Consider the following 16,652-nt stretch of genomic DNA (forward strand, 5'->3'; position numbering starts at 1 on the left):
GTAAAGACAAGAGATTTATCCAACTAAAACCCTCAAATGTTTAAAAATTAATAAAAATTATTTTGCAGGTAGATTATGTTGTTTATTTAACCTCTCTGAAAATTATTTCAGAGGAATAATTTTTTGGGTATTACATTATTAGTTTTTACAGTATTGCAATGTCTTCTGTGGGAAATTGCCCAGTTTAGAACATAAGTTATTATTTACTTTTACCAAACTGAAATATAGGATGTAGCATTTGAAGGCATATTATATTATGAAATTAATAGTAATCTTATAGGATAGTGTATATTGTCTCATTATTTGATCTTTTGAAAGATCACTTTTGGTTAAATAAGCTGCAAATTAAACAGCTGAATGCAATCTGTTTATAGATACATATTGATTTGTTTATAAATATCATGAAATGTATATGTAGTTCAACAACCATAATGAAGACCACAGATAATATTTTGCACAAACCATTTTTTCGTTTTTTAAAATTGTATGGGTTCTGTTATGTACAGTACAAACATACATAAATATATGGTATCATAGAATCATAGAGTGGATTGTGTTGGAAGGGATCTTGAAGACCATCTAGTTCCAACCCCCCTGCCACGGGCAGGGACACGTTCAACTAGACCAGCTTGCTTAAAGTTCCATCTGACCTGGCCTTGAACACCACCAGGGATGAGGCATCCACAACTTCCCTGGCCAACCTGTTCTGATGCCTCGCTACCCCCATATAAAGAAATTTTTCCTTAGTATCTTTTCATTAAGAGCTTTAGTCTATAAAGAATAGCTGCTATGCCTAATTAAACCCACAAACTGGAACACTGATAGAGGGGAATATTACATAATAAAACCAAAATGATCAAGGTGTTACCAATCATAGGTGTTTTAAGATTCTACTTTTTTTGGTTGGTTGGTGGGTTGGTTTTGTCTTTTAATCTCTTTTCCATCCACTACTATTTCTTGAAGTTGTGTTGAGCAACCAACTAGTAGACCAGAATTCCATTAAGCCATGACTATGAGAACACATGTTCCATCAACAAATACAGTTTGTCCACATCTTTCTTCTTCGTGATGGCCAAGCAGGATTGAGGCTAAATAGACAAAGAAGTGAGATTAAGGACAAAAAAGAAAGGAAATACTGGCAGAAATTGTAGGGGAAGAGAGTTGAGAAAAGAATAAAATAAAGAGGATAAATCAAACTGTGCAAAGCAGAGATTACAAACTTTGTGGGGCGGGACAGTATAGAAGCCAACAATGACACGTTTTTTGGGGTCACATACTTTACAAAAGATTCCACTTCATTTTCACTTTCACAGGTGGTGAAAACACACAGACATTTCTATAAACATAAGCTTTATCTACACTTCAAACACAATTTTTCCCAAGCTAATTTTCAAATCAGTTATAATAAACTGTGTTCTGAAGGGTTTCGTGAGCTTCTGCTTTCCAAGTGTTACACGTATGAAGTAGTGATAGACATCTTGTTCAAGTATTTCCTCTTCATTCCTTAGACTCTGTTCTAGACACCTGAACAATTAGGTTGATGCAGTCCAAAACAGTGTTTAGGCAGAAGAAGTCCTTCAGTCAAAGGAAGATGTTTCCTTCTAACTCTGGAACAAACGCCACTATTCTTTATCACAGAGAAATACTGCTGATGGCAGCAGGTAGCCTTAAACTGTGTTCATCCTGTTCTTAGAACATACTATGCATCACTTGAAGGTTGGCTTGGTAATGTTCTTAAGATTTCTGCTCAAACATAAACTCTTCAAAACATATTCGATTACTCCTTCTCAGTTCAAAGACAGTTGACTGCTTTCTGAGGCAATTTTACTCCATGACAGATAGAAGGATGTCACTCTTTGTTGAACAAAGAGTGGTTGGTTCAGCTTTGTTGAATTTATCTACCACCAGTCAATACATTTGACATTTTTTAGTGAAGTTGCTGACATCAGGCCTGTCCATGATAGCCGTGGTGTGGAGCCTAAAAATACGTAAGTTTGAGGTCTCTGGCGTTCATGAAGAGATTTTGCTGCTTAGTGTTTGAGCTAATGCTAACTCTTTCAAACCATAAAAAGAAATTGCTCTATATGGATTATTCTTAAAAATAATCAGAATTATACATGGTTTTATAGATGAAGAGGAATTTACATAGGTGCCTGAACGTTTTCGTTCTTTTTCCTGATGTCAATTGAAAAAACAAAGGAAAATTTTTTTCATTATTTTTGGCTATATTTGAACATGCAAATTTAAAAATAGGGTTAGATGTCTACAGGGGTACAAGGGTTCTCTGGACTTATGAAATGTTTATATATAAATACATTTCAATACAGTTCCAAAATTGCAAGAAAAAACATTAAAATTTTTTTGAGCTGTATAATCTAAGACATCAATGAAAATCTTCTATTGCTACATAATAGTCCTAGATAACACCATTAGGTAATGTCTCTTGCTAGGGCAATGGTAATCCTTTGGTTACTTTTTTAAAGTGCGATAGGTTTCTTTTAATGTGTTATGAATTAGAAAACCACTTGTTTTCCACCATCCATCTCTGATGCGTAAACCCTCTTGAATTTCTTTCCGAACTTCATCAGAATTTTAACTTAACGTGAATGGGATTCAATGTTGAAATTTCAACAGCTGTCTGCTCACACACATAGCTAGACAATGTGATGCTGTAGAACAAAGTATCAATTTATAAGGCAACTTGGAGGAGACCTTCAAAATGGGTGGTGATACATCTACATGGCACTTTCTTCCTTGGCAGGGATTGTTAGAGCTGTTTTGCCATCAGCTCACATCCTTTTTAGAAGGCATGAGCAAGGTGCTGCCAGCCCTGAGGTAACTCTCCCCCCTCACGCCAAGTAGCCCTTCCCAGCTTCATCTGATGAGTAGTATGTCGTGAAAAAAAACCCAACAAAACCCAAGCAACCCTGAACAACAAAACCAAATCCACAGTGATTCCCATCAACAATATATAGTAAGAAAGTAGATGATTTTGGCTTGAGTTGTTGACTGGAGCCTGAAGAAATTAGAGATATTGTTGTAACAATGGAAGATAAAAAATTTCTGGTCTCTTCTACACATGAAAATTATTAGCCAAACACATCAAGGATGGCGGAGAAAGGAGACAGCCCTTGAGTGACTCCTGCGCAACTCGAGAGGAAGGCTGTCCCGCGGGAGGCTCCGGGTTGGAAATGGCGCCAGCGGCTGAAACCCGGCTCCTCGCGCACACAACAGGCTCTATATCTCCGAGGGACTCTGCTCCGCGTGGTTGACACAGATTGATCCCGGCTAGAGGAGGCAGGGCGGGTATCGCGCTCTCTCTCTCCCTCTTCTGGGCAGAGGAGGATGGGTAAATGGACAGAGCGGGACGAGCGCGCCAGACGGGCGGCTGCGCTCTCCCGGTCCTCGAAGGAGCGGGCGCGAGTGCGATGGCCAGCGCGGGGGAAGGAGCCGCGCAGGGAAAGTGCGCATCCTCCATTTTGGCGGAGGGCAGGGGGAGAGTTGGCTCCCGGCGCCTGGCAGGACCGCTCGTCCCCACCCCGTAGCACTGCCTGGGGCACCCGGCTCCCCTTCCCGCGGAGAAGGCGGGCAGAGGCGCTTCAAATGGACGCCCCGCTGCGCCTCGGTTCGAATTGGTCCCAAGCTCCCCGCAGCGGCTTCCGACAAAATGGAGGACGCCACCACTGCCACTGCCACCACCACCACCACCACCACCACCAGCTCCTCCAGGACCCATGTCGGCGGCTAACATGGCGCCCTCCCCCGCGGAGAGCGGGGGCAGCAGGGCCTCCTCGGGCGAGGAGGCGCTGCTCGGTGGGGCAGGCTGCGGGGCGCGGGCCAGGCGCCCTCCCTGAGAGTCGTGAACTCTCCCTTTTCCCTCTGGGAGCGGTTCCATTACCCATGCTCTGTCCATCATGGATATGGCCCCAGGCTCAACGCCTAGTGAGGGAAGGGAAGGAGCGGAGCGGAACCTCTCGTAGGACCATTGCCAGCCCTATGGCTTGGCGGCAGGGCACGGAGCGGGAGAGGCGAACCCGCGCCCCACGGGCGGAACGGTGGCGCCCGCAGGGACCGAGTGCACGGCCGGGACGGGCAGCGCACTATCTCCGCCGGCCGATAGGGCCAGGCGGCTCGGCGACACCCGCAACTTCGGCAAGTTGCCGCTGCCCTAGAGCGGTGCGGGGAACGCCAGCGCAGCCCCCTGGAGCGGGTAACGAGCCGGTCTGTGGGCAACGATCCGGGTTCCTCAAACCTGATGGATCAAAGTGGGAAGAACCCAAAGCGTGGCCAGGAGGAAGATTGGCAGTTTATAGGGTCAACCGGCTGCGGGCGGCTCTGATGGATGGGCGGTGCACCCACTCCGCTAGCCCAGCGCCAGAGCCCGCCCTCTGGGAAAGCCAATGCCGGGGCAGGAAGGCGGATCTCGCCGAGCTCGCTTGGCCCGGTTCCTCCTCCCCTTCGCCAGCAGCTGCGCTTCGCCTGGGACTGGACCGAGTTAGAGTTGAGGCGCTGGAGGAGTAGCGCAGAGTGCGTGCGTCCCCGGCGGGGGGGGTCTGTGCCCGCAGGCGGTGGGGAGCCGGGTAAGGCGGGGGCGCGGGGCGCTGCGCCTCACCAGGGCGGGCTGGCGGGGGGCTGGCGGCGCTCAGCTGCCCCCAGGGCGGGGATGGGAGAGCAGCCGCCGTGCCTCCCGGCTACCCGGGCGAAATACCCCGTGTTGCCGCCGCGCCGCCACCTCTGGCGGAGGGGGCGCGAGCGACACCGGGGGCAACCCCGCCGGTACCCGTCGCGGCACGGAGCGGGGCGGCGGGGGTAAATGGGGAGCGCCCGGGGGCAGCCCCGAGGGGGGGGCAGGGGCATTTGGGGGAAAGGGCCGGGTCTGCTCTAGCGCCTCCTATTTTAACTCACTCTCTCCCTCCCTTCCCCGCCGGGCCCTCGGCTGTTGTTCTGCCCCGGTGCGTCCTCCACCCACCGCCCTCGCCGCCCCCCTGCGGGTGCCTCCCTCCCTCCACTCTCCTGCCCGGCGCGGCGCTCCGCGTCTCCTGCCGCCGCCGCTGCTCCCCTCCCGTATTGTTCGGTTGGGTCCCTCTAATGGCGGACAGGAGGCGGCAGTGCTGCTGACCGACTGCAGGGGGGCAAACCCGAGACCGGGGGTAACTGCTGCGGGAGCGGGCGGGGGGCGCGGGCGCTCGCCCAGCGCCGGGGCGCTGCCGCTGAGGGCCCCGCGGCCTCCGGGACGCCGGTTCGGGGCTGCTCCGGCAAGTTCGCAGGTAATTCTCGCTGCTGCCCGCCGTGGGTGCCGCCGCTGCCTCTGCCCCCAGCACTCGCGCGGAGAAGGCCCCGGTGCGGTGGCGCCCGGGGAGGGGGCTCCGTGTCCGCCTTTCCTTGAGCGGGGGCAGGCGGCGTGGGTGTGCCGTGAGGAGTACCCCACCGCCCCCGGGGAGGGCAACGAATTTATTTATTTATTTATTTATTTTAAGGGTTGGGATTAAAGGGAAGTGGTGAGTGATGCAGGCGGTACCTGCCCTGGCCAGGCGAAGGAAACGTTGCTTGGGGGCGCTGCCTAATCTTCCCTGCCCTGTGTTAACCCCGTGTCTTTCCCTTAGGCTCCAGCCCAGTTTGGTGCAGCCTTGGCAGAGACCAACAAGGAGAGGGAGCTCCATTGTGAGTGCTATTTGTGTATCTATTTCTGCCTTTGCTAGCCCTGCTTAGGGAGGGCTTGATCCACATCCCCCTTATTCCCTCGGGGGCAGGGGTGGAAGGAGGTGCCTCCAGGATTGGGTGGGGAAATTCTTGGGTCCAGCAGCTGCTGCCCTGGGGCGAAGCCCCAGTAATGGCTGTGAGGCGGCGCCTCCACGGGGTTGGCGCTGCTGCTGCAGACATCGCTCCTGCAATACCAACTCCGGCAAGCAGACGACGGGCTGCTGCCGCCGCTCACGTTACCCGGCTCAGGAGGGAGGAGGACGAGGGCATATTTCGAGTGCCCTCTAGAGTTCTAGAGCGTCCATGAAAATCCTGACAAGACACCTTCAGCCATCTTGAATTTTTTCCCCCGTTTCTCCAATCCCATTCCTGCATAACATCTTGAAGCAAAGAAGAGGCATGAGAGGTATAAAATCACCCCACAATTTGTGAAGTGCACTCCATCGTGTCTCTTTTGTGCATTCAGACTTGTTCTCTACACCCCTAGATTTGCCTGGTTGGTTTTGTTGGGTACCAGTCACAGTTTGTTCTCTTTGGCAGGGCTTCTGAGCTGTCTGCTTTGCCTCTTCCCTAAAAAGCTGGAGAACGCTGGGGAAACCCACAGTTTCTCAATAAGCGAGCATTTTTGGTGTTTTGTCTATGTGGGATTTTCAGAGCAGGTTGTGATCTCTGTTGGGTTGGCTAAGGAGTGCCTGGTTGCCAGTCCCTATCAGCAGGACTGGGATGTAATTTGACTCTAGTTTCTGCCCTTTTTAATAATGCGGTTATTTTTTTGCTGCACGGGGGATTCTGAAATTGCAGAGTAGTGCAGTGAAGGAGCAAGTAAGGTGGAGGGCGCACGAATAGAGAGGTTCGGGAGCACCCGAACGGGGACGCGGTGCGCGGGCTGTGCCACTAGAGGCGGCTGTGGGTGGTGCAGCGGCCCTGCAGCTCCGGTGGGGACCTCGCAGCCCGAGAACAAAACAAAAAGGCAGCGCCTGTCTTTCACTCCGACTCCCTTGCTTGGGTACAGCACAGATTCAGGTATTGCAGTCTTTCCCACCATTTGTATCTTGAATTATTTTTTTTTCTTTATTTCTTCACCATTGTACGTGGTAGATTTCCCAGATTTGCAAAGCTTGCAACTTTCTTTGTCACTTTTTGGTGGCTTACACATACAAAGAATGAGTGGTTCGATGCAAAACCTCATTGCTTAGGAGGAAGGTATTAGATCTGGATTTATTTTAAGCATCTAAAATTATCAACCACATGAAAGACTCCCAAAGAATTTGCATGGCCTGTTATCATCAATAAAGTGGTGTATTCTAAACCTTGACTTCCTACTGCAATATAAAAATTTTAATGGTAATGTTTTAACTCTTACCATATCCTGGATGTAAGGCTACCATTTAATTTTACTTCTGATTCATTATGCATTCCAGTCTAACAGCTATTCTGCTTTTTCTGATGCTTCTTCATGTCAAAAAAAGTTACTTCTGAGAGTGATCAAGGCTAATAATGCTTTGGAAGTAGGGAGGCTGTTGTGTTGGGAGTGAAAAAGGCTTTTGTGTACTGGAGCTAGTTTGAAAATTATTGAAGCTTTGTGTGGCTACCTATGAAAAGATGAGAATACTGCCAAGAACAGCTGTACAGCTAAGATTCAACAAATCTTACTAAGACTCAGTAAACTTCTTGCGCGAAAGTGTCCTAGTAGATGGCACATTGTCCTTCTCCGACTGCGATGATGGTGGTACAGCCTTCTTATGGCATGTCATAGGACCATGCTGTTGTGTGTTGGAACACATTTGGTGCTTAGTGTTGCAAATTCAGCTGTAGGAACCGAACTCCTCAGCCACATGATTAGGTGGTTAAACTGAATAACTTGTTTTAATAAAAGACTGTCTTAATTAGAGCAATAAATTTGCTTTATTATCTACTACATTTGCTTTATATTATTGTTATTAATCCTCTTTGACCCCAAATATATGATTGCATTCTACTGTTGCTTATCCTGGAATAACATGCAAAGAGGAATTTGCATCAGCAAGAATGTAAAAGTGCCAGTGAAAAAGGGAAAGCAAGTTTCTTTGTCTTTTGTAGAGCTTGTTCAAATATACAGAGGGATGTGGGACCAAAACTGGTACAAACTCTTTCAGATTTTTGCTGAGGTTGTTTGGTTGGTTTTGGGTTTTGGTTTTTTTTTGGTCCAGAATCATCATGAACAGTCTTGTGTTATTACAGAAGTTTTCCTTTTGGTTTTGAGGACTAAATACAGAATTACTGAAGTTCAGTCACATTGTTTGAGTTTGCAGCCAATTAATACACCCTGCAACAAAAGCAGAAAGAGGAGTTCTGTGAAGAATTTATATCAAGAATTGTTACCAATGGAAAAAATCACTTTTTGTGGAGAACTGTTTCTCTTTTCTATTACAAATAACAATGAATTCAACCTCTCTGTGGAAAAGGATTGAAATTTGAAGTTCAGAAGAGTTCAAAAGACTAGTAAGGTGTTCCCTATGAGAAGTTGGAGGTAATAGTTGCCTCATGAGGCTCTTAAATCCCGGTATGCTGCAGGAGTTCTGGGTCTGCTGACATTGCTACATTTAACTCCATAGTTGAAAGTACTTTCTTTGCAATTTCTTTTTAACTTTGTTTCAGTGATTTAATCTTACTAGGTAAGTGTTCTATGTGAATAACTGGGTTTCTGAGAGATTACAGTTCAGAAGAAATTTAGCTTTTCTTTCATACTTGTGACCTACCCTGTGTGCTGCTGGCAGATGTGGCTGGCAGTAGATGCTGACTTGATATATGAACGATCTGCTCTATTTGAATGCTAGTATTAACATAGTGTTTTGTACTTCTAAGAGAAATTTTAGGTAGAAGGGAGCAGTGTGAGACTTCTGGAATGTGTTTGAATGGTATGGCTTCTTCAGTTAGCACTTTGACTATATTGATTTTGCATCATAGTTTTCCAGCTGCACAGTGGCTTCCAGCTCCTCCTGTTTGTTGCCAATGCTGTGTGTTTTGGTGTAGATGCACTTGAGTTGCACTATTCATCCTGCCACCTGTTTTGGGAGAGGCCTTAATTTCTGTAGGACCGTTCTTGGGTGTTTCTGTGGTTTGTAATGCATCAACAAGCTTTGTGTCTTTGCTCTTATGTGGATCTCCATCCCTTGCCCTCACTGAGATGGCTAAGGAGCATTCTTTGCCACTCTGGTAGGCTTGACTGAACATGAGCCAGCAGTGTGCCCAGGTGGCCAGGAAGGCCCGTGGCATCCTGGCTTTTATCATCAATAGGGTGACCAGCAGGACTCTTAAGGAAGTGATTGTCCCCTTGTACTCAGCACTGGTGAGGCTGCACCTTGAATCCTGTGTTCAGTCTTGGGCTCCTCAGTGCAAAGAAGACATCGAGATGCTGGAGTGTGACCAGAGAAGGGCAACAAAGCTGGTGAATGGTCTGGAGCACAAGTCTTATGAGGAGTGGCTGAGGGAGCTGGGGTTGTTTATCCTGGAGAAAAGGAGGCTCAGGGGGGACATTATTGCTCTCTACAACTACCTGAGAGGAGGTTGTATCCAGGTGAGGGTTGGTCTCTTCTCCCAGGTAACAAGTGACAGGACAAGAGTAAATGGCCTCAAGTTGTGCCAGGGGAAGTGTAGGTTGGATATTAGGAAAAGTTTCTTCATGTAAAGAGTTGTCAAGCATCAGAACAGACAACCCAGGGAAATGGTGGAGTCACCATCCCTGGAGGTAATTAAAATGTGTAGACATGGCACTCGGGGACATGGTTTAGTGGTGAATATGATGGTGCCGGGTTAATGGTTGGATGCAATGATCTTAAATGTCTTTTCCAACCTAAATGATTCTATGATTTCAATGCCACTTTTTTATACTTAAATTGTTTTGACAATTTGAGTTTTTGTCTTCTGTGAACTTCCAGAAATTACCAATTTTAAGACAATAACCATATTTATTCTGTGAAACTCAATGCCACTAGAGTTCAATAGGGCACACAGACACACAACAAATTTGATTATATATGCATGGATGAAAACATCAACAATTGCCAGAGATGAGATCAGTGACTGTCCTTTAGGTTAGATCATAGGTGTCCACTGAGGTATGTCGTGGATTGGACATGTCAATGATGAAAGTTGTTTTCTTACTCCAGTTTACTGTCAGAACAGAATTATTCAGATTTTACTTGTCCAACATAATCTACAGAGATTAATAATTTTTGTGGTCAGCTGAGAGTTTTCAGTGACATGATTGCCACCAAAGTGTTTTTCAAATTGCACTGTGTTCAGAGGGCATTTGCGCTTTGTAAGTTTGTCCTAATGCTTAAGTGCTTTGTTTTTGTCCATGTTTCTTAAACTTTTTTGGAGCTAGATTCACCATAACTTACTTCTGCCCCTTCCACCATCAGCTATTGGAGAATAACCTTATGGGGGTGGCAGGGATTCATCACAGAGGCAGGGCCTCAGAAGCAAGTGTTCAGTGCTCTGAACAGAGTAGCTGCAGTACTGGTTTGAAGCATACTCGGGCATTACCAGTGCTCTAGCCAACCATACTGAGTGTCAGTAGTACAAGAGGATTGTGATGGGTTTTTTGTTTGCTTTGTTGAAGTTTGTCTGAGATGAGACTACTTAATGATGCTTGCTGTTGTGCAGAAATGGTGGGTTTAGGTCTCTAAAAAGGAACACGTAACACGTTACTTCTTTACCTAAAATACATGAATTGGGCACTCTGTACTTTAAAGGTTTATGAGCCTTAATGTACAGTTTCCTTGACCCTTATGAGACTTATCAGAATCCTTCGGTTAGCATCCCTGTAACTTCGAAAGCTGTAGTACCTAAATTTAGGTACCTAATGCTGTATAGAAGTCTATTGAGGCATGGTCCGTACTCATCAGTTTCAAGACTGATACATGCTAAGCAGAGTGTCCTCTCAGTTCCACCTTTCTCCCTATGTAACATGGTACAAAGTGGTGATGTACCCTTGGGCACACACTGATTGGACAACAGCTGCTTGGATACTTGCTCCATAGCTCACTGATGTAACCTCTGGGGGGCCAGGAAAGAAAGCAGATCATTGGGAAAAGTCAGTGGTATTATGGAAGAGTTTGTATTAGTTTCTACATGCAGTTTCCTCTAATCTTTTGTTGTGAAAGATGGCATTGGAAGAAGATAGCATTCAGTGGATTATGCGAGATTTTACTATGTGCATGATTTTCTAACTGAGGGCTGTTACGGCTCATAGTCAGTCCTAGAAACATGGACCTGGTTGTTTTCCTCCTGCAGACTTCTGTTGGAACTGTATTGGCATCTTGTATTCCTTTAGGCTCTTCTGTGCGATATAACCATACAGAACTTTAAACAAAAGACCACTTGTGAGGCAACTGTGCCTTTCTTTCTTTTGCATTTTGTTTTCTTCTCTCCTTGAAAGTTTAACCTTGATGAAAACCTTGCTTCTTTCCAGAGTTCCTTTTCTTTAGATCTGTGTAAGATCCCTCCAGCTTGGTGTTTACCCCTAGTACTACATCAAATTTCTCTAGAAGTTATTTTGTTCATCTCATTCATAAACTCAACTGTCATCCCTCTATGGATGACCTTCAAGTCTCTCTCTCTTCCAAACTTGTTGCCTTCTATACTAGCTAGATCTCTGTGTGTGCTTTTGACTTCTCTTTGTGGATGTCTGACCTTTAGCTAAGGCTGTTTTTGCAAAGGCAATCCTTCCTTCCCCAAAGGAATACTCTCTGCTCTCTGTCACTTGTAGACAGCACTGTCATGAGATCTTTGGTTTAAGATCATCATCCAGCCCTTGTTTTAAACATAGCACACACTACTCTTCTAACAGACTGCAGATTTTTCCCACATAGCAAGTGGTCTCTTAACTGTTAATAGACAATTAAGTGTTTGTTAGTTGTGTTAATAAATCACATGACATACCGTGCTTTTGATTTCTGTATTGCGTGGTAACAATTTTTCTTAATAGTTGTGGTAAAAATAATGATCCTGCTCTGTTGATACAGATTCAAAATCCTAAAACAGAATGCTTTCCCAATCTTCTTTTTTGACTGTCTAGTCTTTTTGCATCTTGTATTTTATGGCTGTAAAACAAACAGCTTGGAATTAACTGTGAAGGATACTATCTATCTTTTGTTGTCATTGTTAATGAGATTATAAGTGCATGTTAGGAAGTGACATCATGAGCAGTTAAACAATTTTGTTCGTTCTCCTGTGGTGCTCCTCATGCTTGGAGAAGTTCTGTATGTGCACCCTTACAAACAGTTGCAGCCTGTTAATGCAAAAGAAGCTGGTTTGAAAACAAAACCAAACCACTACCTTTCCTGTCACCCTGGGACTTAAACATACCATCCTTAGAACAAGAATTAATTCTAACCATTGTTTATGGTGGTGCTGTTTCCTTGTATTCTCATTTTTGTCTCTCTCCATCTGTTGCCCCTTATGTTTAGGTTGTTTGCTCTTTGAACAGTCTTACTCTGTGTTTGCACAGTGGCTAGCATAATGTAGTCTATAGCTTTAGCTTCTGAGAGTCTGTGATAAGAGTTGCAATCTATGGGTGTGGTATCAGTGTTTTGTGTTGGTTTTTTTTATATGTATGTGTTTGTGGATAGGGGAAGAAGACCTACTGTTCTCTTACACCTGAAATAATTTCATCATGGTGTTTGAGCAACAATTGGTCATTAATATACCAATCTGAATATGTTTAAGAATTCTTATTAAGCTGGAAGAATTTCCAGATGTCTTTTGAATTTATAACTAGTATTTCTGTGTGCATGATTGGGTTTTTGTTTAGTAGTAGTAGTAGTTGTAATTTTGCTTGTGATGGTAGTTACGTTATTTTTGAAAAGAATGTTCATTCAGAAAATGACATGATGTTCTGGTCAGTGGTGCCTCATTAAAGAAGCCAAGTAGTATCTAGAGAGGCCAGGTAAGAAGATCTTTGTAATACATATAATGAAAAAATAAATGCAATTTAGAAGTGACAGAAAATAGAGAGCACAACAAAGGTTGTTTGTTTTTTATCGGATGCAAATGTTGGATATATGTTGGTGCTATTGCCATTGTCACTGTGTTTGACCATTATTACATATATACTTCTATCCAAAGAATTAACAAATAGAAATACTGAGATGGTCTGACTAATATTATGTATAGTACAGTAGATATGATGTGAACTAAGTCCAGCATTTTCTAATAATTGAGAAGAACCGTAAATTTTGGAGAGAACCTCCAAGAATGACTGAAGAAGGAGTGGAAACCATGATTTCTGTTAATAGACTTCAAAAACTCAGTCTATTCCTCAATTAAAAGATAATTGATTAGGCTGTGACTTAATCCTGGTCTAGGAGAGACTATGCACCCAATAACATATAGGGTGAGCTTTTCCCACCCCCCTGTCACTCCCCAGTGTTAAAGGCTTACCTTCTGAGCATCGATTATTGCCTAAACAGTACAAAATCAGACAGGGCACAAACAGTGTGGTAGCCTCTCAGCAGGTACAATAACTAGTAGTTGGAGTAACTTCTTCAGGCATCACTTTCTTCTTTTTAGGCCAAAGTTTAAAGAGGATTTGAAAAGCTCCCCTTTAGAAAAGTTTATAATAGATTATTTTTTTTAAAGGCTTGGAATACACTTCTGATTGCTGATTTGGACTCAAAAGACAAAATATTGGCTTAGAAGAAATTCTGTATAGTGTATTTTTCACGAGTTTAAATTTAAAGTATATATCCTTGGTTGCTTGACCATTTAAACCAGCCTAATTTAGGTTTGTCGTTGGTCATCGTTGTCTTCTTTTTGTACCAACACTGGCCCTTTCTGCCTTTTTAAACAAATTTTTTTTTTTTTTTCAAACTTTGGAAGTGAATTTAGCTCCATGAATCATTACAGTGAAATTTGGAGGTGAAGAGCTATGTAGGTGTAGGGCATTTACTCTGTTTTTTGTGTTTCAGCTTACCACCGTGTTAGCTCCCATGATGGACTTGCTGTTATGACCCATAAACAGCTATGGAGAAAGGCAGAAAGAGTTGTGTTGGAGAAAGTGGGAGATAGGAGTAGGAATTCAAAACCAGAGTAGTCCTGTCCTAGACTGCATGTGATTTGCAGCCTTAGCAAGTACAATATGCATCTTACTTAAAAATAAAACTACCTTTTTACATTTTAAAAATAGTTTGATAACCTGGAGTCTTGATTGCATAATGTAACTTGCAGCCAGCCAGTGCAGCTGTGAAAACCTATCATACTTGCCTTGCTGACCGTATCTATTCTTGCCTTGGATCCCACTTCCCAGCATAGAACTTGAACTGTTTTGTGGCTGTTTTTATTTTCTTCCCCTTCCTTTTTTAGTTTGTGGTGATAAGTTTTTTTTTCTTTTGTTGCACTGTAGCTTCGTTGGCTGTTTACTTGACCGTAGTCTGCATGGGTTTCCCTTTTACATATAGCATAATATTCACCTACTCTTTTAAATTCCGTTTTCTGAATCACTAGATGCATTCAATAGTAATCACTGCAAGTAAATTGTATTAATGTCCATACCAGGCCCAAAATTGATTGTTAGCCAATATTTGATTATTTCTCAGGGCTGAAAAATATTGTTGAGACTATTACTTGATGTTAGTTATTGTTAAAGGCAAGAAAAATGGTCTACCTACAAACTTGTTCATTTATGAACTCTGTGACATGACAGTTTTTCCTCTTTCTAAGCACAGGCAAAAGTAAAAAGAAGGTATTTTAGAAGCATTAGTAAAAAAGATTTGTGCCACAGGCTCTGAGAAGTGAAGTGCCTCTAGGCATGGCGGTTATCCTGCGAATCTGCTTGTTTCATGGGCTGTACATATATAAATATAGACTGAATACTAGTTTAAAATAAAAATTAAGAAACCCCAACCAAATAAGAAGCAGCACTAATGAATAGCATTAAAAGTCCACGTTGACAATTAGAAAAGTGTCCTCATTTACAAAATGTTTGGAAATGAGACAGAAGGCAGCTTTGACTAGTCTTGTTGGACAGCAAGTTGAACATGAATAGTGCACCCTTGCAGGGTGAATGTGATCAATTATTGATTATTGAGTTAAGCAAGACTTTAGCCAGCAGTTTAGGGGAAGTGATTGTTCGCTACTGTTTGATACTTGGAAAAACCCATCTACAGTGTTTAGTCCAATTTTGGTTAGATCCTGCTCTAGTGAAGATACAGATATAGTGAAGTGAGCTCAGTGTAAGGCCACCAGCTTAGAGGGCTGGAACACATTACAGAGAAGGAAAAACTGAGAAGGATGGGTGTATTCAGTCTAAAGAGAAGGCTGGAGGGGCAGGTTACTGCTGTCTTCAACTAATTAGTAGGAAAATATGGAGCAGAGAAAGCCAGGCTCTTCTCAGTGATGCCTATTGATAGAATGGCACATAATGGGCATAGTAGCAACAAGGGAAATCCTGAAGAACCACGATAATCAAATATTGGAAAATTCTTATCTCTGGCTGTTTTTTCAGATTTTATTTTATATATGATTGGCTGTACCCCCAATGTCTTGTAACTTGGCAAATTTGAAAGATTGTGTGCTATTTGTGTGTATTAGGTGCTCCTGAAATGCTAGCAAAAGCTAGCATAGATTTGAATTCTCAATTAATCTTCATTGCTCCCTGGGGAACAAGAATAAGGCATGTTTTTGAAATATGTGCTGTGACCCACTGACATATGTCAGGTCTGTATTCTATTGCCCAGGCCAGACATCTAAATAATTTTACTGTTCTGAGGTCTGTTTCTCATCTGGCCATTCAGTATTTATGTTTTTCCAATTAAATGTTATATTTTTTAAAGTTGAGATACATCAAATGAGAATTTGACTTCTTTGCATGCTATATTAATGCCACTTTCTACTATTTATTTTTCAGGATTTTACTTGCCCCTTTCCTGTTTTCATATCTTTAGCATGGTGTTGCTCTACTGCTACTGTACTCCCTTTCCACTTAGGTTATCTTTCAAGTCTGTTGCTGTGGTCTAGTGTTGCCTATTTTTCTGGAAATAGATATGCCTTTGGATATAGGTAATAGATAAGCATTTAGATATAACTTCCTCTGTGGGTCCTTTATTTCTTTGTCTTGTTTCACCTTTCTATTCCGTTTATAATAAGGATATCCTTAAGCAGCATCTTGCTGCTTGAGTGTTAGAGAGAGAAAATTTACTCTCTACCGCATTACACGTAATGGTTTTTAAGGCTAGCAATGGTACTGTGTTCTTGCTGATCAGCATCTTTTCATGATTAAACAGCCATGAAATACATGGGAAGTGTGTGTACAGGGGGAGATACAAGTCAGTAAGGCTGCCCTAAAACTTATACACTGTCAGTCAACATTATGATTTTGATTGGTCCTTAATTCCCATGCTAAGTATTGCTTATTCTCTGATGAGTAATCTTGAGAATGATTGGTGCTTGGTTTGGATACCCTTGCACAGAATCAAGTTTGAGGTTAACCCTGAACTTTAATTCTGTTAGTGCATACGAGGGAGCATTTCTTAGCACTTGTTTAGTAGGAACACTCAAGGAAGAGGCTGTGTTAAGTAAAGTTATTCAAATGTTCCTGGAAGCATCAGCTGGAAACCAGCTGTCAGCATTCATATGTAACACTGGTGGCTGCAGTGCAGTTGAGATGCTCAGAAGAAACCTGAGCTTGTAAGCTTTAGTTGCGTGTAAATAGTTTCTCTTGTGAATAAAACCAAAATTTACCGACTCAACTGCTTCAAAATATTTCTTTCACTATGTAGATCTTTCCCGTTTACTGTTCTTCCTTGCTGTCTCTGCTGGATTACAGGTCTTTGCATATGCTTTTCTATTGAATTCTCTGAAATCTGTGTGACAAACACATTTTAGGTGTTACATAATGACTTTTAGTAAGCTAATTTCTTCAATCCGTATAACTTCTTTGAAAATCTGAGGAAAGAATGAAATTTGAAGCA

The 16,652-nt window shown here is 43.4% G+C and overlaps 1 protein-coding gene across 9 annotated transcripts in view; it reads left to right on the forward strand.

The window, feature by feature from the left end:
• Positions 1-4,500: 4,500 nt before the first annotated feature.
• The window catches only part of ZMYM2 (zinc finger MYM-type containing 2), an 85,569-nt gene continuing 73,417 nt past the window's right edge, over positions 4,501-16,652 (forward strand). For 5 of the 9 annotated variants that reach the window (XM_064645289.1, XM_064645291.1, XM_064645296.1 and 2 more), the window contains exons 1-2: positions 5,178-5,267; positions 5,604-5,661. The gene's annotated coding sequence lies outside the window, so the exon portion shown is untranslated. Of the gene's footprint in view, positions 4,581-5,177; positions 5,268-5,603; positions 5,662-16,652 lie in introns of those variants that run through there. The other 4 variants (XM_064645288.1, XM_064645294.1, XM_064645297.1 and 1 more) reach the window with 1 other exon arrangement.

The sequence above is a fragment of the Pseudopipra pipra genome, chromosome 2 (genome assembly GCF_036250125.1).
Source record: "Pseudopipra pipra isolate bDixPip1 chromosome 2, bDixPip1.hap1, whole genome shotgun sequence".
Lineage (NCBI taxonomy): Eukaryota > Metazoa > Chordata > Aves > Passeriformes > Pipridae > Pseudopipra > Pseudopipra pipra.